At 40.4% G+C, this 24,858-nt stretch overlaps 1 protein-coding gene and 1 long non-coding RNA gene across 3 annotated transcripts in view; one reads left to right on the top strand and one right to left on the bottom strand.

Annotated features, from left to right (window-relative positions):
* Positions 1 to 5,118: 5,118 nt before the first annotated feature.
* On the bottom strand, positions 5,119 to 24,846 carry LOC117287309. Of its 2 annotated transcripts, none has more exons than XR_004518553.1 (3): positions 24,738 to 24,846; positions 21,520 to 21,609; positions 5,119 to 5,311 (listed from the first exon to the last, which is right to left on the bottom strand). It is a non-coding gene; the product is annotated as an uncharacterized LOC117287309 (long non-coding RNA). The 2 variants fall into 2 exon arrangements; XR_004518554.1 differs by lacking the exon at positions 24,738 to 24,846 and adding an exon at positions 21,830 to 21,868 and having other exon boundaries at positions 5,226 to 5,311.
* Apc (APC regulator of WNT signaling pathway) overlaps positions 24,796 to 24,858 on the top strand; it is a 123,207-nt gene continuing 123,144 nt past the window's right edge. Inside the window, exon 1 of the mRNA XM_019205096.2 lies at positions 24,796 to 24,857. The gene's annotated coding sequence lies outside the window, so the exon portion shown is untranslated. The remainder of the gene's footprint in view (position 24,858) is intronic.

The following is a 24,858-nucleotide window of genomic DNA, read 5'->3' as shown; positions in this document are numbered from 1 at the left end:
GCCTGTTATTCCATAACTAATATTTTGCATTCCTGATTCTATTACTGCATTCACTGCCCTACCCCACCCTTAAATGTATGCCATGTTATCATCTGTAAGTTCTCCAGGGACAGAAAAAGCACACTCATCAGGACCTGCTCTGTGCTTCATAGTTCATGGATGCAGGAAAACCTCCCTACGTCCAACTTTAGCACCTTCTGAGGAAGTTGAATCCCATTCCTAGCTCTCAGTCTTCCCTGGAGATAGGAATAGCTAATGAACATTCTTTATACAATAAGCATTGTATTTTATTAGAAACAAGAAGAGTGTGATGATTTTAAAAATCAGTTATCTGCTTTTGAAAAAGCCATAGGGCAAGAGAGCTGCATCCACCCCACTATGGCCCCATGTAAGAGGTGTGAGAATTTATATTTTAAGTTCCAAAGCCTAAAGAATTCTGCTATTTATGTTATAAATCATAGAAACATTTGTGCTACTGTTGTAAGATGTTATAACATATGGGGGTGGGGGAAAATCTCTGTTTTTTTCGATCCAGGATCATTTTTAATTATTCATTCTTGGCAGGTCTACTTCTCACCCATCATTCCTCTTTCTAACAGTTTGTTCCTATTCTTAGCTCAGTGGAAATGTTTGAATATGTGACATATTTTGGGAAAATCAGCTAGAGTCATTGAATGCACAAATGAAAAAAATCTCATTTTATGGGCAAAAAATTAATTTAACATAATACAACACTTTTTAAAGTCTATTTTCCACAAGAAAATCCAATTTAAACATATGGTACTTACATTAAACTTTTTTTAAATTAAAAAATAGTACCTACTTCGGAGGCAGGGGAAGAAAGATCACAAGTTTGAAGCCAGCCTGAATCACATAGCAAGACCCTATCTCAAAAAACAAAATGAAAAATAAATACCATTCTTCTTTTATCGTGAGAACTTGATTGTAACCAGTCCCACGGAGAACATTCACCAGATATCAGTGTACTTTCACGTAGGAAACAGTATGGGTTCTAGACCCAGTGATACAGACTTTGTTTTTGCTTGGCTATGGCTGTTGATATGCTCCACAGAAGAGTTGGTCGTCCTTGGTAGATTCTGAAGCAGAACATTCTTTGGGACAGGATTTTTCTTGCCAACAATATGAAGCTTTGACTTTCCAGTGCTAGGTCTATCACTCTAGTACTTAATGGAATAATAAGAGAGGAATGTGGATAATTTGCCTTAGCATGAGCTCTGAACTCACAGATTTCACCTCTTTTGATATAGAACACAATGTAATCTAAATTGAATATCTTATATCTAAATTGTGCCTCAGCAACTTTGAGAGATTGGCTCCAGGAGCCTCCACAGACACCAAAATGTGCAGATGTCCTAGTTCTTTACATAAAATGATACAGTAGTTTCACATAACCCATACATATCTCCCCTATACTTTAAACCAACTCTAAATTACTTTGAGAAGTGTGGTGGGCAGATAACCCACTTTCTGATCCCCCTTCTGTCTCTCTTAGACATAAGCTATCTTTTTCTTAATAAATTCTTTCTACTCTTAAAAAAATACCTAATACAATATAAATGTTACATAAGTATTGTGACCATTAATCCTGATATATCAACTTCATTGAAATGAGAAATGCATAGCAAATTAGTAGAGCATGCTCCTAGGTGTACCTGTGTAGGCCATGGAGGAGTGGCCTTAGGTACTACATACGACCCCTTGCCTATTCCTTTCTGACACTGTTTCTCTGCTCTGCATTTCAGCTGCCATGAACTGAGCAGCTTTGTCCTACTATACCCTTCCACCATGATGTTCTTAACATGGAGCCAGCCCATTGAGACTGAAAACATGAACTAAAGTAAACCTCTCCTCCTTTAAGTTATGTGTATTCAAATATTGTGTCCAGTGACAGGAAAGAAGGCTGATACAGAACACTAGGATCAGAGAAGTGGGGTCATTGGTGTGACTATACCTGACCGTGTGGTTTAGAAGCCTTTGAAATGGATTTATAGGAGGAGTTAGGAAAAATTTGGAGAAACAGGCTAGAGAAACCCTAGAATGATGTAAACAGAGCTTGATGGATGATTCTTGTCAGAGTTCAAAAGACCAGGATGCTAATAGACACATGAACATTAAAGGCTAGATTCAGGTTTCAGGTGGGAAGAGGAACTCTATTGGCAGTTGGACTATAGGACATGTGTGTTATACTCTGGCCAAAACAAAAAACTACATTCTACCCAAGTATTGAGACTTTGCTGGAGACTCAGACTGAAGACAGTGGACTAATTAATCTAGTGAAGCAATTTCAAGACAGCCCAACATTCAGGCTGTGGCATGGGTATTGCTGGCCACTTTTGGTCAGCTTTATAGTGAGAATCGGGAGCAAAAGGAAGAAAAGAAAAATTTGAAACACTTCAATTTTTGCCCAGAAAGAATCAAGTATAAAACTGAGGTGAGGCTGAGCATGGTGGCACACACCTGTAATCCCAGCACTCAGGAGGCCGAGGCAGGAGGATCACTGCGAGTTTGAGACCAGCCTGGGCCACATAGTGAGTTCCAAGTCAGTCTCAACTACATAGAGAGACCCTGTCTCAAAAAATAAAAAATAAACAAAAAAACAAATATTGAGGTGAAAGGAGACATGGTGCCAAAGAGATTAGTATCATTAAAAAGAAACCACATACTTTGTATAGGGTCAAGAAGTTGCCTTGAGGGTATCTCAGGAATCCACAAGAGTCCATCCATGGAAGTCTCTAGGATACAAAATTGTCAGCTTTTCAGTTGAGAAGTATATCTCTGGGACCCCTACTCAAGAAGCACCTTCTAGTGAATTAGTTCCCCAGATTCATTTCAACCATCCAGCCATTGAGAGGCCACTGCAGCCATGATCCAGTTGAGCCTGGGTACTGCTTCCACTGGCAGCAGGTCTTGACATTGTGCATGTGGTGCTGGTTTTACTGGCATGTGGAATGCAAGTGTGGTGGGGTCAGCAAGGCTTCCACATAAATTCAAAGGAAGGACTGGGAGACAGGCAAGGAGACATTGAAAGAGCACAGTATTGTTAAGGATTAATAACAAAAAATAGACCATAGCTATTCAATAGACAACATCTTTTTTTTACCAAATATTTTCAATTTGCAATTGGCTGAATCCATGTATGTAGAGGGCTGACCCTATCTTGTTTCAACATTAATTTCAGCCAAATAATCCAAAAAAGAAAATTAAAGCAACATGTGAGATTCTTGGAAGGTTAAACACATTGGTGCAAAGAGCCCTTTTGTGGGTCATTATCATGACTGTTACCACTTAGGTTAGGTACATACAGATTTCACACTTGATTCCACAATTTTGCCATCAAAATCTTTTAAACATTGTTGTCTGCCCCTGGTAAACACTATGGGTAAATGCATTCCAATAGCTTCATCTACGTTAATACACTTTTTCAAATAAATATATTTTAATTATCATCTATACCTATAAAATTACTTTTGTTGTTTCTGAGACAAGTCAGAAAGAACACTTTTGCATCAGCCATACGTAGAAATAAAAGCATATTTTGGTAGAATGACTTAGACCATTTGCTTCAATTTTCAGAATTACATCAATCCAGCTAATGCTGTGTTAGCTCTAGCGAACAGATGACTAGCACTCTTGTTCCCACCTCAATGTGTTTCTGGGAACCTTCAGGATCCAGAGGTCTTCAGTCTTCTAAGTTCAAAAGAAAAGCTTTCAGCCAAGGTACTAGACACAAACCACTGGATGCCACTGCTTTGCTGCCCCCTCCTCTCTACAAGCCTTTTAATCCAGAACAAGAAGCCATCTAAGATTAAACACGTTGTCTTTGTTTCAGAAAGCACAGAGAATAAGAAACCCCATCTTGTAGGTGGCTGCATTTCCTAATTCCCATCATCAGGACTGGATGTTTCTTCTTCCCTTTCCCTGGTTCTTTCTGTCTCAAACCAGAAGCAACAAACGCTAGGCATCACCTGTCTCCAACAACAACCACAAACAAATTAAATTCTGGCATCCAATGGATTGTTTTGTTCTTACTAAAAGCAAATCCAGTATCTTCTAGGTTTAGCACCTAAAAAAAGCAATTCTATAGTAGGAGTCATTAGGTAACACACATAGAAACAATCTAACAGAGTAGCTCCACTCAGTGAGATTTTTCCAAAAGTTTTTACTTTATTCTTTCAAATTCTTATGAGCTAGTGACATAAAATTTGGGGACCAAGCATTTCTTAGAAATATTCTTTCTTTATAGGAAACAAAGTAAATATTGTGCAACTTTACTACAAAACTACTCTGTATTCATTTCACTACCAGTTTTAATAACTATTTTTTTAATGCCATGTTTTGAAGAGAACTTTTTATTTTTCATCTCTTTCTCCCATCTGCTACATTCCGTAACAAAGCTATAATCTGGTGTTTATGATTTTAGTTATTGTGGAAATTAATTCAATGCTATGCTGTCAATACTTTCCTGAGACAGAGTGGGTCAGTAAAGAATTTTGAAACACAAGCATTTAGCTATGATTAGCATTTTTTTAAAGCAAAAACATCTAAGAAAGAGTCCATTTTAGAAAACATACCTGCCTTTGTATATTGCTTAGCTGCAGGTGCCTTTTAAAGGATTAGGTCAAAGTAAATTCTACCTGAAAACATCTATTACTTGGTAAGTAATACACAACTGAAGATATTGACTATTATAATGGACTATAATAGACTATTGCTTTTTTTTTTTTTTTTTGTACCGGGGATCACACTCAGGACCTGCAAAGCAGGCAGCGGCACCACTGAGCTAAACCCCCTGCCCGACAACTGCATTTTAAAGTAACCTCCATTGCATCCTAGCATAAAGTACTTTTATGAAGATAATTGTCCTCTATCCCTCAGTGGAACATTAGATTGGAGACACGGTGCATACGTGTGTGTGTGTGTGTGTGTGTGTGTGTGTGTGTGTGTGTGTGTGTGTGTTGATGGCGGGGAATGAATACAAATGGAAAAACAAATCCTTGTAATAGAACAGTCTTTTCCCTTATATAAATAATTTTCTTGAAGCCTTTTATTCCTAATGCTAGAGTGAAAGAGGAAAAGGTTTTTCTCATTTACCGTTTCTCTGACTTCTTGATCCTTTCCAGCTCCCAGTTGAGCCACAGTAGAACACGTTGATGCCACCACTGGATATGGCTGACCCTCCTTTCCTACAATGTCCAGAGTGCTTCTGCCACGTTGCACTTTCCCACAGATCAGATGAGAAGGTCTTGGATCAGAGGAGACTTCTGATTGGCGACAGTGTGAACTTTGACTGCTGGTAAAGGAAGACACTGGAGTGAGAATGAAAGAATCAGACAACCAGGCTAATGTTAAGCAGCTTCTTTTCTATTATTCCAGTTATCTCATTGCTGCTTTGATACCTCCAACTTCACTCATTGCCTTGTTCTTGCCCCAACTTTGCATATGGCCTCTTTGCTGCCATTTATCATTTTGTCCTCTCAGTCAACAAAAGAGAGGAAAAAGCAGTCTATTACTTGAGCGATTAGGCCTGGATTATTTAACAAATGTTTTCATGAGGATGTTTATCGGGCTAGTTCCTTATCTCCTTGTTTTCCCTAGTGAGTCCCTTGATGTAAGCTCCTATGCTCCAACATATCATTTATAGGCTAGCACTTAGCATACCATAAGCACTTAATAAATGTTTTGGGGGGTTGGTCCTATAAAGATAATTAATGGGATATATAATGTGCCGTAGCCTCTGAAAGAGCTGTGTTGTTATTGGGCTGGGAGAAGCTGAAAAATGCTGCAGCCTCTGAACCATATGCTCAGATGGAGGAATCAGCCCCAGGGTTCCCAGTGTGGGCTCCAGAACCCCCAGACACTGCTGATATTGTAGTACTGAGCTCACTCCCTCCTGAGTCATGCTGCTGTGCACACCGTGCACATTATTCCTACTAATGTCTAGCTTTTCTTGGGTAAGCTTATAGATAGCTTACTTTAAAACTTCAAGTGCTATCATTTCTTACCAGCACCTGAGGATCTCACAGCTACTCATTCTTGCTGGCTTCACTTCTTTTCTGCACACAAAGGAGCAGCAATATACACATCTTATACTGAAAATTCCACCACGCGAACCCAGTATTCTCAAGCAAGTGGGAGTAGAAAGCCATGATTTGACTTGAGTAGAAAAGTGATTGGAAACTAGGCCAGAATGCTTTGGACATGGGGTGGTTATGAGGAGCTGGCAGGGGACATTGAGGGCTAGGAAGATACCCTTTCCTCAGTGGTGAGTAAATTGGCCAAACTGGAGAAACACAAGTCTTGGTCTTGAAGATGCATGGTGTCATCGTGAATTGTATTTCCCGGGAGTGGTTCCCTGGGGCAGCCAGCTTTAATCACCTTGGAATTCTGTGGAGACTTCCTGAAGTATCTTTGGTCTCCATGACCAGAAGCACCAGTCCCCTGATGCATCTCCTTCTGAGTGCCCACTCTCTCCTCCCCAGTACTAGATGATGTTATGGAGAGGACTATAGCACTGAAAGACTGCCTCTCCACTAGCCTGAGGTTATTACTGCAAGAACCAGCAGGTACTATTACCTGTGCCCTGAATGATCCTCACTGAGCTAGGACAAAATAATCCAATTTTATCTGGCTATTGGATGTATTAAATACAAAGAAAAGCTAGAGAATGTCCCTTATCTCTACCCAGATACAAGAACTTTTGGCCTACAGATAACAATGGAATGCACACCAGCACCTAACCTCCACCCAGAGCCTGGACAGCAACTAATGAAACTACTGCTGCTTTCTTTCTTAGCAGGAAAACTTTGGTTGTCTCCAGTCCCATGCCACAGTTATGACGTGCTACAGGGCACTGGACTTTTGTCCTGGTGCTGGTTTTCTCCTCTTCACAGCCTTCTGCTGTGCTCACTGGCTTTTGCAGCCCTAGTTTCCTAAGGATTTGACTCCTTCAGTACCCATACCTGCAGAGCACAGAGGGTAGTGGTGTTCAGTAGTCAGGAGTCAGGGCAAATTCTCCATCACCTTCTCTAACCGGAGTACCATAAGCTCTATGAATTCCAACAAATGGCTCCTCCAACATCCCTTCAGGGAGCTTTGCAATTAGCCAAGGACTAGCACCTCTCCTTGGGCACCCAACCTTCCCCTTCCCACCCTTCTGTAACTCAGAGATGGATCCCACACAGGGCCTCAGCAGACTTCTCCATCCAGTGGGCTATGGTCTAGATCTCTCCAGCTAGGTCTAGATCTGGGTGTCAGCCAAGGTGAAGGATTTCTTCCTTAGATGCTATCTCAGCCCTCAGAATCTTTATCAGGTTGCTGTATTCTTCAGAGTCATTTTTTACCTTTAACTAGCCAATCTCCTATTAGTACAATCCCTTTTAATAGTTCATGATTGTTAATTTCAACTTTTGCTATGCATGGTGTCTCCTGATTAGACTCTATCTACAGATGACCAACTGTAAACATTCACACCAACTCCTTGTCCCCCCTGAAAACACACACACCTACTTTGTATAAGACAGGCAAGATGGAATAGGTCAGAAAAGTCTAAAACCCATGTCAGCTTACCTTTACTGCAAAAAGGATCTTCCAGTGGGAAGTGAAAAGGACTCATAAGGCAAAGGCAAATTTACACCACAAATAACACTTCCTGGTCTCCCCAGGAACATGAAGAGAAGCACATAAGCAAAAAGGTGCACATTCACTGCTTTGCACTTCACACAGACATCAGAGGGCAAGAACAAAGCCAAGGACTTACTGATGAGCAACCAAAATACTATATAGGCCCCATTCTACTTGTGAGAGATATTGGTGAGCTATCTGCCTCATTAGGCAAAGAAGAAAACCCTAGAGGTTTAGGCTATGGTCACCCAGCAGCCAATTATGCTTTAATACAACTCCCAAGGCTCACTCTCCTGTCACAGGAAGACATTTTGGGGAGCGAATTTCCCCCCTTTATCAATCTTTATCTTTCAAATCCCCCTTTGCACAACCCTTTCCTGCACTTTGAGTCCTAGGGCTTTTACTGCCTTACTTTCCTCTCTTCTCTTTCCTTCCTCCTTGATGGGGAGAACTGAAGGAGGTACAATACAATCCTAGATATATACAATCCTAGATATGTTTTTAAAACAACAAAAATAACACTAAATAATTATGAGGTAAAAATCATAAATGCTTGAGTTCAACATGAATAAAAATGCCAACAACTCTAATGCTGTACAGATAAGTACTTATGGCTTGTGATAAAATCGTTGAGGACAGCTTCACACAGAAAATCAAAACGTTTTGGTTTCAAGTAACATGAATTGAACAAAACAAAGCTAATATGCTCTGAAAACACTGGGTTAGAGACGCAGTCCGTGGTCCTAGTGCTAGAAAGATTCTGATGTTAAAAATGCATGTGCGGGACTTAAGTAAAGTTAGGTCATCGACTGGGGATGTAGCTCAGTAATACAGTATGTGCCTAGCATGCCCAAGGCCATCAATTGAGCCCCAGGAACAACAACAAAAAAACCTAGGTCACAATCTGTAAGAGGAAAAAATTCTGCAATACTCCTAAATGTACGTATCATTTTATATAGAATGATTTTTAAAGAATTCGTTTTATTTTATTTATTTATTTATTCATTTATTTATTTGTTACCGGGGGTCGAACTCTGGACCTTGCACTTGAGAGGCAGACGCAGAACCACTGAGCTAACCCCCCAGCTAACATGATTTTAAAATAAATAATTGTTCATTACAATTAAAAAGTTTTAAATAGGTACTACAGTGTTTGTTCTATACCCTTAAAATTATATATTACATTCACTTTGTCCTAAACTTTTTTAAATTTTTGAAGAAAAAAAATGGAAGGGCTTCTTAATATTCAGGACTGCCTAGAGTTTGGGCACAAGCAATATACAATGAGCAGGGCAGCTAATAACATACAATAATATGTTTCCTTCACTTCAAGGGGGTGTAAGGTCTAATTGAACCTAGAAGTGCTCAACTACATCCACAGTCTTTTTTATTACTTCATTTTGAGATAGACTCTTGCTAAGTCACTAAGTTACCCAGGCTGGGCTTGAATTTGTGACCTTTCTCCTTCAGCCTCTCAAGTAGCCAGGATTATAGGCCTGTACCTCCTCTGAGCTTCTTGTTCAAGACTTTACTCATCCTTAGGAAATAGTGAGAACATTATCCATGGGCCCTGAGATAGTTTTTTCCTCTCCAGGAAAGAGCAGTTGATAGCCCCAGCATAAAAGGTCTCATTTAAAAATTCTAACACAGGGCTGGGGATTTAGCTCAGTGGTTCCACCGCCCGTCTTGCAAGTGCAAGGACCAGAGTTTGATCTCCAGTACTGGAAAAAAAAAAAAAAAAAAAAAAAAAAACTTCTAAAAAAAATTCTAACACAATCCATATATGTCAACTGATTTTCAGCAAAGAAGCAGAGATGATTCAATAGAGAAAGAATAGTCTTTTCAGAAAATGGTAACTGAATATCTATCTGCAAAAGGAAACTTGACCTTTATCTTACACCATACACAAAAGTCTAGTAAATATAGATAACAGATCTAGATCTATACTTTATAAAACTTCTAGACTAAATCGCAGGAAAAATAATGTTGTGATAGATGGATTCTGACAGATGACAACGAAAACATGACCTATAGGAAAAAAGCATAACTTTTACTTCATCAAAATTTAAAATTTTTTCTCTTCAAAAGGCATTGTTAAAATAAAAACACAAGCTATCGCTTGAGAAAATATGTGTAAAATGTGTATCCATTAAAAGTCATCTCCAGAATACATATGAATACGTTACTCTGAACTCAGTGAGTTCTTTAAAATTCCAATTAAAAATAAACAAAATGAACTGAGCATGGCAGCACAAGCTTATATTTCCAGCTTCTGGGGAGGCTGAGGCAGGAAGATTTCAAGTTTAAGGCCAACCTTAACAACTTAGCAAGACTGTCTAAAAATAAAGAGGGCTGGGGATGTAACTCCATGATCAATGCTTGCTGACATATGCAAAGTCCCAAGTCCAATCCTTAGCACTGCAAAAAAAAAAAAAAAATAGGCAAAATAATTTGAATAGAAATATCAACAAAGAAGATATGTAAGTGGCAAAGAAGCACATGAAAAGATGCTTCTTTCAATTTGTGTCAGTGGTGATGTGTTATGAAGTCAAACACATACTTATCATTGATCCCTCAGTCCCATTCCTAGGGATTTTTACTCAAGGGAAACACATACTTTCATGCAAAATTCTGTGCATGAATGTTTATAATGGATTTATTCATCATTACCCACACTGAAAATAACCCAAATATATTTTAATCAGTGGATGAGTAACAAACTGGAACATTCATGTAATGCAATTAGAAGAAATGAGCCACCGGTGCACGCAGTCACATGGGGGAATCTTTAATGCCTTATGCTAAAAGGAGGAAGCTGGATTCAAAAGGCTACTACCTACAGGTCCTTATATGTACCCTTCTGAAAAAAACAAAACAAGAGGGACAGAAAAGTAATCAGCGATGTCAGCAGCTGGAGATGGGGAGAGGACTGAACCCTAGGCACAAGTGAGGTGCAAATGTTTTCCATCTTGGTTGGGGTGGCAGTCACAGGGCTACACGCATGGGGCTAAGCTCTTAGAACCGAATTCTAAAATGGCGGGTGTTACCATATGTAAATTATATCTCAATTTTTTTAATCAGCAAAAGCAATTTTTTTATAAGAAAACCTCAAAAACTCTGACCAAGTCAGTGTAGTCATTGTTAACAGAGGCTGATAAGTGGACCACCAGCTAATCCCCAATAACATTTGTAACTGCAGAAATCCTAAAGGGCTGAGCAACGCTTTGTCTCCTTTCCTACAGACAGCTGCCAGCTGTTGGTGCATGGCAGAAAGGAGGTAGGCTAGTACACAAGGGCGGACGGGTAAACGTCTCTTCTTTTTCCTCCTTTCTCCTTTATTCTTCTGCCTTTTCTTCCAATTTGTTTCTTACTCCTGTCTTCTCCCTATTTACTCATCTGCAGATGATTAGCTGAAAGGAATCATCTGGGGGCTGTGACAGTGGGGCAAAAAGAAGCCTTTGCTCTTGATCAGTAGTATACTGGTAAATTATCCATAACCAGCTCTCTGAAACACAGACACACATGTGTTTCTTCCAAATGTTACAGACATAAAAAGTACACACTGGCGAAGCTGCAGGTATGAGTAAATCCCAAAGAGATGGTGAACAGTCTGCACACCCACCCTCAGAACTTAAAGTGCATTTTGCTACTCAGTCAGCACAACCCTTGGCGAGAAAGGTGAAAACGTTGCCTGAAACTTCCTCCCTCCCACAAAAAGGCCTGGAGATTCCTCTCTCGGAACATGCAAGCACTGAAAGACCGACAGTGAATTTGTCAGCTCTTGGAACAAAAGAGCTGTGGCAATGAGAACACTAACTCAAGCAGAGGAGAGCTAAGTTGCAGTCCATGAGAAAAGATATAAGGAGTAAGCAGATCCAAAATATGGAGGAAAAAGGAAAACCTAAGGGCAGGCAGAGGATATGATAGAAGAAATGTCAGCAGAGGAGAAGTGAAAATTAAAGAGGTAAATAAATGCTTGAGAGAAACTTAAAGAAGTTATTAATAAGTAATTTAAAACAATTTAGCAACACCGAAGTCTGAATTTTCTTTAAAATAAATAATTTAATCCTTAGACCAAGAAAAGTAAATAAGTAAAGCGTATTTATAGACTGGAGTGTAGCTCAGTAGGAGAGTATGTGCATGTACAAGCCCCCTGGGTTCAATCCCACCACACCCCCAAGAAAGGAGCAAGTGTGCATATCTTATAGTCTATCAATAACAAAATATGCAATATTTTAATGTGAATTTTATATACTAATCGATTCTTACAGAATAGTTTTCTCTTAAGACAAGGTCTCACTATGTAGTTCAGGCTGGCCTGGAACTCACTGTGTAGCCAAGGCTGGCCTCAAACTTGGAGCAATCCTGCTGCCTTGGCCTCCCGAATGCTGGGATCACAGGTGTGCACCATCACGCCCCACTGTTTCAGTAATTTTTGCTGAACTTTTGTATCTGCAACCAACCTATCATTGAAAATAAAGTATGGTTTCAACGAGAATCTTGGTTGATACTTTCATTGACATTAATGAGTAAGATGAAAGTGAAGCAACTAAGATATGCGTTAGAACTTCCTTCATGTGTCAATGGTACAAGTGACGTGGATGAACTTAATAATGGCTTTTGAATAGTAGAAGAATATTTCCTCAATTTTTTGAGCTATTCACAATGTAACAACAACAAACGTGTCATACTTTTAAGTTTAGTCTACAATATTCATGTTTTCTCCATCCCTAGACAATTAACAAAACAGTAAATCAAGGCCAAGTTTTCATTATTTGTTGATTCTGTGATGTAAATACTCCGGCTAAATTTCAAAATACCATTGTGATTTCACTGAACACAGTTAAGAAAAGATGTCCTCCAGCACCACATTATGCAGAATTCCCACCATATACACAGAGTACACAGAAGACTACCAGGCCATAGGAAATCACAAAATGTAGTAAAAATGATTTTAAAATGATGGGTTTTGAGCACTTATTAGCTTTGTTTTCAATATAATTCATTAAATCATAATTTTATAACATGTAATTTTTCATAATGGCTATGTTAATAGTCAGCTCATAAAATCCCTGAAATTTCACAACTGACTCTCTCACTTCTTTGAAGTGGCTTCAGCCCACTAAGGATCCTGGTGTCAGTCTACGGACCCCTTCTCCACCCCCTATTCTGGGGCAGAATTGGGAGCACGAGGAATGGGAAGCAAACTTATACTTTTTTGAACCACATTATTCTCCATATGCTGCTGGGCTGCTTTGGTCTTGTGGGATGTTCCCCTGAGTCATTCAGATCGGCTGTTAGGCCTGAATTAACAATCTCATCAGCCAAGCCATAAACTGTACGAAGAAATGAATGTGGATGCCCACGAAATAAATGACTTGGTTTTCTTTGCTAAATTTCGTTCATTAAAATATTCTGGGATTTTTGAAAAATGACTCACTGATTAGGGAAAAGCTGTTTTCTAAAACTTTTGGTTTTAAAGTAAATCTGGGAAGATATTGTTCAAAATATGAGCAATTATCTTCAATGGGAAGTTTTTTTTTTTTCATTTTTCTTGGTGACTTTCTGAGGTTTCCAGATTTTTTACAATAAATGTGGCTTAGATAAAAAATGTCCCCCAAAACCTCATGCACTTATAGGTGGAGCTTTTGAAAGGTGATTGTATTATGAGGGTTTATAGATGAGCCTTTGCTAGTGGGAGGCAGGGTCTGGTCAGAACCGGAGGGTCACCTGTGGGGGTAGCCTGGAAAGCTGTATTCCCCTTCCTGGCTTCTCCCTTCACCCTCTGCTTCCTGGACATTGTGAGGTGAGCAGCTATTCCTCTGCGATGCCCCTCTGACACGCCATCCTGCTTTGGAGCCAGCCAACCTTGGACTTAAACATGAGCAAAATGAACCTTTCCTCCTTTAAGTTGCAAATGTTGGATATTGTGCCTCACCAAGAGACTAAGGCAGATTTTGGTAGCAAGAAGTGGGGTTATTACAGGGATGACACCTGACTGTGTAGTTCAGAAGCCTTTGGAACTGCCTCCCTGGAGGAGTTTGGAAAGGTTTGGCAGTGCAGGCTGGAGAAGTAGCCCTAGAAAGCTGAGCTTGACATGAGTCTGGTCAGAGTTCAGAAGACCAGAATGTTGATAGAAATACAGATAGTAAAGATCAGGCTCAGAAGTTTCCAGTTGGGAAGAAGGACTACGTTGGCAGCTGGACTCCAAACCACACGCACTATGCTCTGGAGGAAAAGTTGTCTACTCATGTCCTGAGACTTTATAGGAGACTGAGACTGAAGAGTGGTGGACTAATTGAACTGGTAGAGGAAATGTCAAAGCAGTCTACTGTTCAGGCTGTAGCATGGATACTGCTTGCTGCCTTTAGCCAGGTTTATACTGAGATAGAAGAAACAAAAGCCCACTTAGAAAGCTTTCAGTTTGCCAAAAGAAAATTTCTCACAAAGATAGACCAGAGAAAATCTTGGTTGCTGAAAAGATTAACACTAAAAAGAAGCCAAGTACTTTACAGCAGGACAATAGGAAAGATGGCTTGAGAGCACATGAGGAACCCGCAAGGCCTCATCCATGACAGGAGGGCCTTAGGGTACCCTTCTTGACAACAGCCACCAAAGAAATTGGTTTCCTGGGATTCCGTTCATACTGCTCAGCCACCCAGGCACTTAGAGACCTGAATAACCATGATTCAAGGGAGCTTGATTACTGCTTGAGCTGGCAGCAGTACTTGGGGTCACCCATATGGTACTGGTTTTACAGGCACATAGAATGCAAGAGTTTTGAGGTCAGGGAGGCTTCCATCCAGGTTTCAGAGGAGGGCCTCGGAGGCCAGATAGTGCATCCCTAAAAGGGCAGAGCATGGGACTGTGAGAGTGAAGCCAAAGTGCAGTTTAAAAACTCCAGGAAGTTGGAGATGACATGAACGTGGAATGTCTGGTGAGGAAAGGCACAAGGAATGAGCAAAGCCAGCCCAGGGGAGAAGCCATGAGAACTACAACCACTGGCAATGCCATAGGGGTGGGACCACTCACGTCCTTTGGAGTTCACTTGTTGCAACAACTTGCCCCAGGGGCTGAACTTGGAGCTACAGATTTACTGTTCGCTCCGATGGATTTCAGTCATGCTTTGGTTCCATCAGTTTCTATCCTCCTATTTTTCCATTTTGGATGGCAATGTTTACCCTTGCTGTTGTATGTCAACAGCACTTAACCTTCTTTTTAATTTTTACAGAGGCTCACATCTAAGACTTTGCCTTAAGTCTCAGAGGAGACTTTGGACTTGGACTTTTTAGAAATGCTGAAACTGTTACCACTTTAGCAACTCACAGAGATGAAATAAATGCATTTTGCATAAAGGGTGCACATGAATCTTTGGGAGGCTGGGGCAGAATGTTATGGTTTACAACTAAAATGTCCCCCAAAGCCTCATGTACTCATAGGTGGGGATTCTGAAAGATGATTGGATTAGGGGTCTTACAGCTGACCTGCTAGCAGCAGAGTCTGGTGAGAAGCAGCGGGTCACTTTGGGTGTGGCCCAGAAGGGTATATCTCTCTTCCGGCTCCTCTCATTGCCTTCTGCTTCCTGGGGGCCACAAGATGAGCACCTTTTCCTCTGCTATGCCCTTCTGCCATGCTGTCCTGCCTTGAAGCCAACCCTGGACTGAAACATGAGCCAAAATAAAACTCTCTTCCTTTAAGTTGTAAGTGTTGGGTATTATTTTGGTGACAAAGGAGGGACAAATATATTATACCTTGGCAATATAAAATAAAATGTAGACAATCCTTTAGCAACTTGATATTCCAACCACATTAGTGACCAGAAGAATAAATAGCATTTTCAATTTTAAAAAGCTAAGCAAAATAATATTATTATGCTCAGTTTTATTCAAAAGCCAGATATCCAGGAATTAGATATGATGAATTATTAATTTCTATCCAGATGGAGTGTTTTCTTTTTCCTGCTATTAGATGGAAAATCAGGGCATCTCTGTCTGCTAACTTTATCACATTCAATTACCTTATCTGAAAAACTTTAATAGGTAATGCTTAGAAGGACAGTTTATTGTATTATGAATAAAAAATTGTCCTAGGCTTGGGGGTTCAAGCTTGGTGATAGAGCACTTGCTTAGTATGCACAAGGCCCTGGGTTCAATCACCAGCAAACCCCTCCAACACATACAAAATTGGAACAGAAACAAATCATCAATATCAGTTATAAAAGAGAATATCATTACAGTTCTTACAGCCATTAAAAGAATAATAAGAGAATTCCACAGACATTTATAAATTCAACAACTTAGAAAAATGAACCAATTCTCAAAAACCACAAACTACCAAAGCTCAAACAATATTAAACAGAATAATCCTAAAGTCATTTAAGAAATTGAACTTGTCATTAAAACACTCTGGGAAAAGAAATCTCTAGACCCAGATGGCTTCAACTAGAGAACTCTACCAAACATTTTGAGAATTAGTATCAATCTTTTGCAATCTCTTCCAGATTGTTCATGAGAAAAAATACAAAATTTTGAATACAAATTTAAGTAAGAACATGAAATATTTCTTTAGAATGGAAAAACAAATCACAATAAATGATAAATTTAGGATGCTGACAAATATCCACAAACATGACAAAATGTGGAAAAATAATATCATATAAGCACTATTTTATTGCCTAATGAGACTTTTGTACTTTTGCCCTACCTTTTTTTGGGGGAGGGGGCAGTTCTGAATGATCTTTAGTTGTTTTTTTCTGAGGACAGTGATTTTTGTTTTTACCAGATTTTAATAGATTAAATAAAAAGGTAGTTTAGTCTTTCTTCTAATATTGTTGATCAAAAGTTTTAAGTTATTGATACTTGGGATTTTTTTCATTTGGGGAAATTTCTACCAGGTTTATTTTCCTTAAAAACTATAAAATTTGAAATAATTTTCTGGAGATCAGCTTCTGGCTCTACACATACTACTGGTAAAGGGGCCATAGTTTTATGTTCACATAGTACTACAGCCTTTGGCCCCACACCTTTGTGTTATAATGCTGGGAAGAGTTGCACAGTGGGCTGCTGTGAAGTATTCCTGGCAGATATTCTTCCACCTCGATGGTTAACAAGTCACTACATAGAGAAGTATCTGTGACTCACATAAATAACCTCTAACGAAATTCAAACAAATGGACTTACAAACTCAACTTCACCTTAGCTAGATTCCAAAATCACACTCTAATCAGCATTCTAATACCACCCGACACAAAGAGAACCAAGACAGAGGGCAAGTCAGAGTAGAAAGAGATAATGCCTCAGCCAGTTGTAACTGAGGTACGTTATTTCTGTAGCTGTCGCAAAAATTAATGAACAGATAGCTAAAGCATCCTACAGGACCTTAGAAGGGTCCCATACGAGTGATGGTCATTGACCCTCAACATTGATTGGTTTTACCAAAAAGTAAGGCCCACTGCTGACACTTTAATGAGAAAGAAGGAAACTGAATATTATTTTAAAGAAGAAATTTCTTGGATGTCTTTTTAAAGATTTTATAAATGCATACAAAAATAAGAATAATAAAAGAACACTTATGTATTCATCATCCAGTTAAATTATTAAGTTTCACTGATCTCTGTGTTTGGATGCTCTCAGTTCAGGACATTGTAACACGCACAAAGGTGGATGAGTATGGTCTATGGCCTCACTTATGTATCTAGTGAAGAAGACAAGGCATGAGCCCAACAAACAACAATATACTATTACCTCAAGGAGAGTGATAGGCTATGAAAAGAGACATGACCTCTAGCCAAGCGTGACCAGAAAGACTTCAAATAAGAAACCACCTCCTTGGGAAACAAGTGTATATTTTAGCTTGTCCAACCTGAGGGTACAATAGATGTATCTGGAATATACATTTTCCCAGTTTTTGCCCTATAGTTTCACTTGGCTTTTGGGAAATAGTCCAAACTCTGCCATTTATCTAGAACTCTAACCAGATACTCATATTCATTCAAATTTAAGTAACATGTATTGAGTGCTTGCTTGCAGGTGTGATGGTTAATTTTATGTATCAACTTGACTAGGATAAGGGATGCTATGATTGCTGGTAAAACATTATTTCTGAGTGTGTCTGAGGGGTGTCTTTAGAAGAGATTAGCATTGAATTGATAGACTGAATGAAGATTTTTTTCATTGAGTTTATTGGTAATTTTTAGGTATACAGTACAGTTACATTCATTATTAGGATCTTGTACCTTTACATGACAGATCTTAGGTCTCATTTTTTCCCCATACCCCTGCCCTCTCTTCACCACCTCCACCCTCCCCTATTTACAGAGACTTTGTTTCCACTTTTTCCTTTTCTCATATTTTTTTATTTTCCATTATTTCCTTTCCCCTACCCTTCCTACTTCCCCTACACCATTACCCTTTTCTTTCTATTTCACATTATCAGTTACACAGTTTGGATCTTATTTACACTTCTAGTTTTTCACACCGGAGAAACTATTTGGTACTTATACATGTGTGTCTTATTTATTTTACTTTAGAGTTCTAAAAGTAGGCATTGACAATCCTCTGGATTTCTGCAGGATCTGTTGTGTCTTCACCTTTTCATTCCTAATTGCATGGATTTGAGCCTTTTCTTTTTTATATATAAGGCTGGTTAAGGGCTTATTGATTTTTTTTATTCTTTCAAAAAACCAACTCTGATTCATTGATTTTTTTTTTTTTTTTTTGGTATTGTTCTCTTAGTTTCCACTGCATTGATTTCTGCTGTAATCTTTCCTCCCTTGTATGAGCTTTGGGTTTATCTTCCTCTTCTTTTTTTCTAGGAGCTTAAGGTTAAGCATTAGGTTGTTTATTTGAGTTCACTTGGTTTTCCTAGTATGGGCATTTACTGATACAATCAAAAACACAATAGCATCAAACACAGTTTAGAAATTGACAATTTCTAAGTTATTAATCTATCACCTTTAACCATGTGAATTAAATCAAAATTGAAGACCAGCCCAAAATATGTTTATAGTGAATAAACTCTTCAATATAGCAACTTTACCATTCAGAATGGGGACTTAGAAGAAGTTGGGAGGAGAGGAATAGATAGGTAAAAGAATAGGAGAAGGTTTCAAGCGAAGCCAGGGGACACAGGATGATCATGCAAACTCTAGGAAACTGTTGAAGACAAGAGGGAAAGACAGAGTACAAGAACAAAGACAAGAATAGAACAACTTAACAGTAATAGGGAAGTTGTAAATTGTACTCGCTTTCCTTTGAAACTAATGACAACCGAGTGAAGGAAAAAGAGAGAAGAAAAAGAAAAAAGAAATCCGAATTAGGGCAGAAGGAGGAACAAAAAGGGAGATGAAGAATAATGGGGGGGGGGCAAGAGACAGAGTGGGATAAAGAAGAAAGAAAAAAGGAGAATTTGAAGAATGGGAAAAATAAAATGCTAAAAATTAAAATTAAAAATAAGAGGAAAAGAAAAAATTTGAAGAGCCTCTTTCAGGGTATATATCTGATGTCACAATAGACAATGTGGGCAGCAATGTGCAGAACTAAGTCAATTAGTCTCAGCTAGCCAACGGCAGACCCCTGAGATTCAGGCTGAATTCGGCTGCAAGGCCCCAGTTGAGCTCCCTGACCTCCTGCAGGGTTGAACTCTGCAAAGTTCTCCTGCAGGTTCCAGCTGCCCTTCCCCCAAACATAGTCCAAGTTCTGATGGAAGGTGGTGATCTCTCCAACTTACCAACTACGGAGGTCGATGTGCCTGTATTGCAGTTGCTCCCTTCCATTCTATCTTCTGGAGCTCAGTATAATGGGTATAATGGCCTTTATGACCACCTGTTCCTCTGCAGTGTGGATCCAGGTACCAGCACAACCAGGAAGCCCAAGAGCATGGGGTGAGCACGCGGGGATGCTGCAGAGGCACCCATGCGCCTGGGCAGTCCTCACTGGTCTGCCCCAGTGAAGGCCCAGGGCACTGAGCTAGACTGAGTGAAGATTACAATCACCAGTGTGGATAAGCAGCTTCTCCCACCCTTGGACATATACACTTCTGGTTCCTTAGGCTTTCAGACTCAGTGCAAGACTTAACCACCACTACCTTCCCCCTCAATTCTCAACTTTTGGCTTTGGAACTTGCACTGAGTTACACTACTGGCTTTCCTAGTTCTTCAATTGCAGATAGAAAATCATGGGCTTGCCTTTCATAAAGCCAATTTCTATAATAAATCATGAAGCTTGGTGGCTTCCAGAAGGCCAATTTCTATAATAAATCTTCATGTATTATAAATATACTGTTTCTCTGGAGAATCTTGAATAATCTTGAATAATATTTTGTACTTGGTACTAGACATTTTCACATGTACTATTTCACATAATCCTTCTAAGAAGCCTGAAATAGGTATTAGTCCTATTTATGAAGGTAAAGAGAGATCCAGAGGGGCAACTGGCCTGAGGCTGGACAGATGGGAGACATAAAGCTCAGTCCTAATGCTCAGGACTTCTAATTCCATTCAAGTGTTCTTTAATTTATTTTGCCTGCATGATTTTATGTGTGTGTGTGTGTGTGTGTGTGTGTGTGTGTGTACACTACTGTGGATTGAATCAAGGCCTGCCTTTATACTAAGTTACATCTGCAGTCCTTGATAAGTGACTAAAGTGTCTAAACTGGACTCAAACTTGGCAATCCTCCTACCTAAGCTTCCTGGAGCACTGGAATTACAGGCCTGTGCCACCACACCTGGCTTGCATGATTCTTTCCTTAATTTTCAAAGTACCTTTTCAATTCACAAACCTTCAGGTCACCCCATCACTACAAGATAAAATTAATGATTAAAAATTCTTAGTTTATCATTTTCCATCCTCTACAATCCAGTCTTAGTTTTCTTTCAATTTTCTCTTCCATTTGCAAAGCTACATCAGAATCCTCTTTCTAAGCCTAGGAAATTACCCTTCTCATAGGAACCCACCTCTCACTACTTAGTTTGCGTATGGACTGTTTTTAGTTGATGAGTTTATGTCATTATGAAACTGAATGTCCATATACTGTACCTGGCCCAGCCCATACAATGTTTCCTGGCTTCTTGGTTAATTGAAGATTACTAAACATAGTAACCTCTGGCCACACACCACTATAAAGGCTTGAATTTTTGGCTGCTGCCCACGTTAAAATGATAATATTTCAGATATATTGTCATTTCACCTATTTTGAAGAAAACCTTCCTTAATGTAGAGACTAAAAATTTAAAATTATATGTGTGGCTTGCCTTCTATTTCCATTTGCCAGCATGCAGCTAGAGTATCGCTGTATTACTGTTTTGAGTCCATTATTTGCCCCAGGTCCAGACTGGAGGTTGAAAGCTGATACTGTGAGGATGAAGTGGATTCCCATTGTGTTGAAAGTGGTGACAGTGATCGCAACACTATGTAGTTTTCAGGGGCAGCAGTGATATCATCCAGTATCTGTCTGGTCAAGCAGAATAGGCAGTCCCCGTTCTGGTTTCTATGACCAGCAGAGGCTACAGGGGTGGCTTCTTGGGGCCAGTTATGGGCATGACATTAAGTATTCTCCTGGAGGTCCTGGAGGTGCCCAAAGTCCTTCTAGTAAATTCCTTCTCTGTTAGGCCTTCCATGGAGTCTCCCTCTCCACGGGATCCTTCTTTCTTTCAGCATCAACAGAGAATAAGATCCACACCACACACTTGGCACTCTGCTAGCTATCTTATCCCAGTAAAGTGCTTGTCTTCTGTAAAATTCCCTGTGGCAGTAACCCTGTCTTTTGGTCACATCCCTGGACAAATAGTTGTTAGTTATCATTACAGGTCTCGAAGGTAGGCAGGGCAGCTACCATTATCTTTGTTTATATAGATGAAGAAACTATTGTTTGGTGACTGACCTGAGGTTTTGCAGCTGGTCTGCTGCCAAGTTGGGGAAGTAGTCCAGGGTTCTTCAGTGCCTGTCCCATCTCTTCTCTGTACTGCAAGTCCTGCCACATACATAAGATGGTACATTAATTTCCTAGGACTAAAGTACCACAGATTGAGCGACTTAAAACAACAGAAATGTATTGACTTATGGTTCTGAAGCCTATGGTATCAGCAGGCCATGTTTTGTCTGAAACTTGTAGACAAAGCCTTGCTTGCCTTTTCCCAGCTTCTGCTGACTTGCTGGAAATATCTGGCATGTCTTGGTCAGTAAATGCACACCTCTAATCGCTGCCTCTGTCCTCCCGCCGTGGTTCCTCCATCTGTTATCACATGGTCATCTTTTTATATGGACAACAACCTTATTGGGTTACCTCATCCACTGCATTGTGACATCATTTTAACTTAATTATATCAACAACAGACCCCATTTTCACTTGAGGTCACATTATTGGTGCTACAGGTTGGGATGTCAACATACGACTTTTGGGAGACATCATTTAACTCATAGGAGATGGTAAACATTACAGAATACAGCAGAAACAGAAAACATTGTCCTATTTTCTGTAATTAGTTCAAGGATTATACTACAGGTGAGATAGATAGAAAGTAGGGGTGAGCCTTGTCAAATATATAGTCTCACCTACTACTTAGTTTGCATATGGACTGATTGTTTTTGGTTGATAAGTATATGTCATTATGAATTTAGTGTTATTTCTCATCTCATATGAGGATTGAATGGCTCCTCCAATAAGACAGTAGAGCCATCCTTTCTAGCTAGCATATCTCCCCAGCCATCTTCAGGCAACTAACCTGTTGAGGGTAAAATGATGGTGTATTATTTTGAGAAGTCAGTGGAAGAAGAGATGGTTGTAGCAAGCCTGTAACTCTGCCAGGGGAATTCTTAAGGAATTAACTGGGAGACTAGAAGGAAAAGCTGGTCAAACACAGTAAAGAAGCCTAACCAAAGGATGCAGCTACTATTTAGGATAGGTATCTATTTTGCAGGTATTCTTTTTCTATTCTGAAATACAAAAAAGGAAATACAAAATCTGAAAAAATATTAAAAGGAAAATGGTGAAATGGACTCTGCTTTAAAGAATGGCAGTGGTTTTCAATCAGGACCTTTGTTCAGATTCTATGCAGGAATGGAAATGTGATTGAATTCCAATTTATTTGCTTATTTATTTATTTATTTATTTTGCAGTACTGGGGATTGAACCCAGGGAGTGCTGAGCTACATTCTCAGTTCTTTTTTTTTATTTTATGACAGGTTTCACTAAGTTGCCTGAGCAGGCCTTGAACTTGTGATCCTCCTACCTTAGCCTCCTGAGTAGCTGGAATTATGTTATACACCATCCCCAGCTAGAATCATTAAAGGCAGTAGCTGAAATCGCTAATGACAGAGTCAAATGACTTGGTAAATGACTGTCCCCAAATCTAATTTTTCTAAACGGTACCGGCATGGGCTTTAGGGTCAGCACTCGGTGTATTACTGAAGCAAATCTCTTTGTGTTCACTCGTGTATAAAATAAAAATGTCCAACAGGGCTTTGGTAAGGATTACGTGTGTAGCACCGTGGACAGCGCATGTAATAGGTATTCATTAATGCAAACATGAAATGCAGTCTCTGCCCATTGCCCCACCCTTCTGGGTCTCCTAGTCATATCCTCACCCCAGTTCTGTTTAAAATCCAGTTGATAAGACTAGGAATTTAGTTTTAAAAGCCAAATGTACGAAACAATGTAGGACACCGTGAACTATTTAGATGCTGACAAACTCTCATCTTCATTAAGTCAACAATTTATTGAGTGACCACTTGGGACAGACACGGTGCTAGACACTGGGTATTCATTCACAGGTGAAGAAAGCATCTTCAGCGTTTAGTGGGGAGAGAGTAAAGAAACAATAAATATCTCATTTAAAACACATTAAGTGCCATGGAAAAAATAATAAAATGCAATGATGAGAATGGGGAGGATACAAGAGAAAAGTCTTACTGATCGTCCAAATTAGCATGTACAAAACAGTGAGGCCGTCAAGACTCAGAAGTGTTTGAAGAGCAGGAGGGTGACAATAAGCTAGGGGGACCACCACTTGGAATTAAATTCAACTCCTTCCCATGGTCTTACTTGATTTGGCCCCTTCCTTCCCCTGACCACACCACATGGGCTTCTCTTTCTGTACCTCTCATACCCCAGGCTCATTCCCATCTCAGGGCTTAGTTTTACTGCTCTCTCTGTCTGACAGGCTCCGACTCCGATCTGAGGTCCTTCTTTCCCTGGTTTGCTCTCTTCTGATCCCTCATCACTGTCAAACATTATTTTGTTGATTTTAGTTTTTGTCTCTTTGTTCACATTAGAGTGTAAGTTCCGTGAGTTTATATTTTTTTATTCCTGTAAACCTAGAGCTTGGAACTGTAACTAGTATTTAAGAGACGCCCAGCCCATAGCGTCTGTTGAGGTAATGTAAGGTAAAGAATTGATTAAAAGGTGTGAGACAAGCAGGGAGCTCTCCCTCCGGAAAAGAGATGTTTGAATTAAAATGGGAGAGGAGGCTCGGGCGCAGGTACAGAATAAGAGCTCGTTTGTCTTCTCCGCTAGATTAGGAGCTTCTTCAGCGCTGTAATGGTTTTATTCATCTAGCTACCATCAGCACCCAGCCCAGGGCCAGGCATATGCTCCAGGGGTGGATATCTGCAGAACAGTTGTAGGTCTATTAAATTGGCTGCAGCACATTTCAGGAGAGACGAGTAAGTCTGGCCACTCAGTGAAACCGCTTTCCCCGGAACAGCAACAGTGCCTAGGACAGCGGCGCAGAACCGCAGGCCACAGAGCGAGGCCAGGGCTGCACGGCTGCGCGCTACAGCCTCCCCGCTGGGGCCTAGGACGCCCGCCAGCTCCGCCGCTCACGCATGCGCATTGTGTCCCGCCCGCCTCCAACAAGATGGCGGAAGCCAAATAGCGAGGGGGCGGAGTGAGGCCGCCGGAAACCCGGCCGCTGCTTGGGGGGAACTTCGGGCAAAGGCCCAGGAGCAACGGGCCGTAGCTGGCGCGATGCTGTCCCCGGGAAACGCCGCTGGCTACCGGTGAGGAAGGTGGAGTACGGAGCTGCCTTCACAGGCCTCCGACAACCCCTATGTACGCCTCCCAGCGCTACGGTCCCGTCGCCGCTCTGCCCGCTTCCGTACCATCCTCGACTCCCGGGTACTGGAGCTCCGGCGGCGGCGGCGGAGGCAGGGGCTGTGTTCCGCAGGAGGGGGAGCGCCCAGGCGGCGCCAGTGCTTCTGGCCGTGAGGCGAGTGCCTGGCA

This window comes from Fukomys damarensis, unplaced genomic scaffold (genome assembly GCF_012274545.1).
Source record: "Fukomys damarensis isolate Sample0158 unplaced genomic scaffold, DMR_v1.0_HiC HiC_scaffold_3, whole genome shotgun sequence".
In the NCBI taxonomy this organism is placed as follows: domain Eukaryota; kingdom Metazoa; phylum Chordata; class Mammalia; order Rodentia; family Bathyergidae; genus Fukomys; species Fukomys damarensis.
This window is presented reverse-complemented; position numbering and strand designations above follow the sequence as displayed.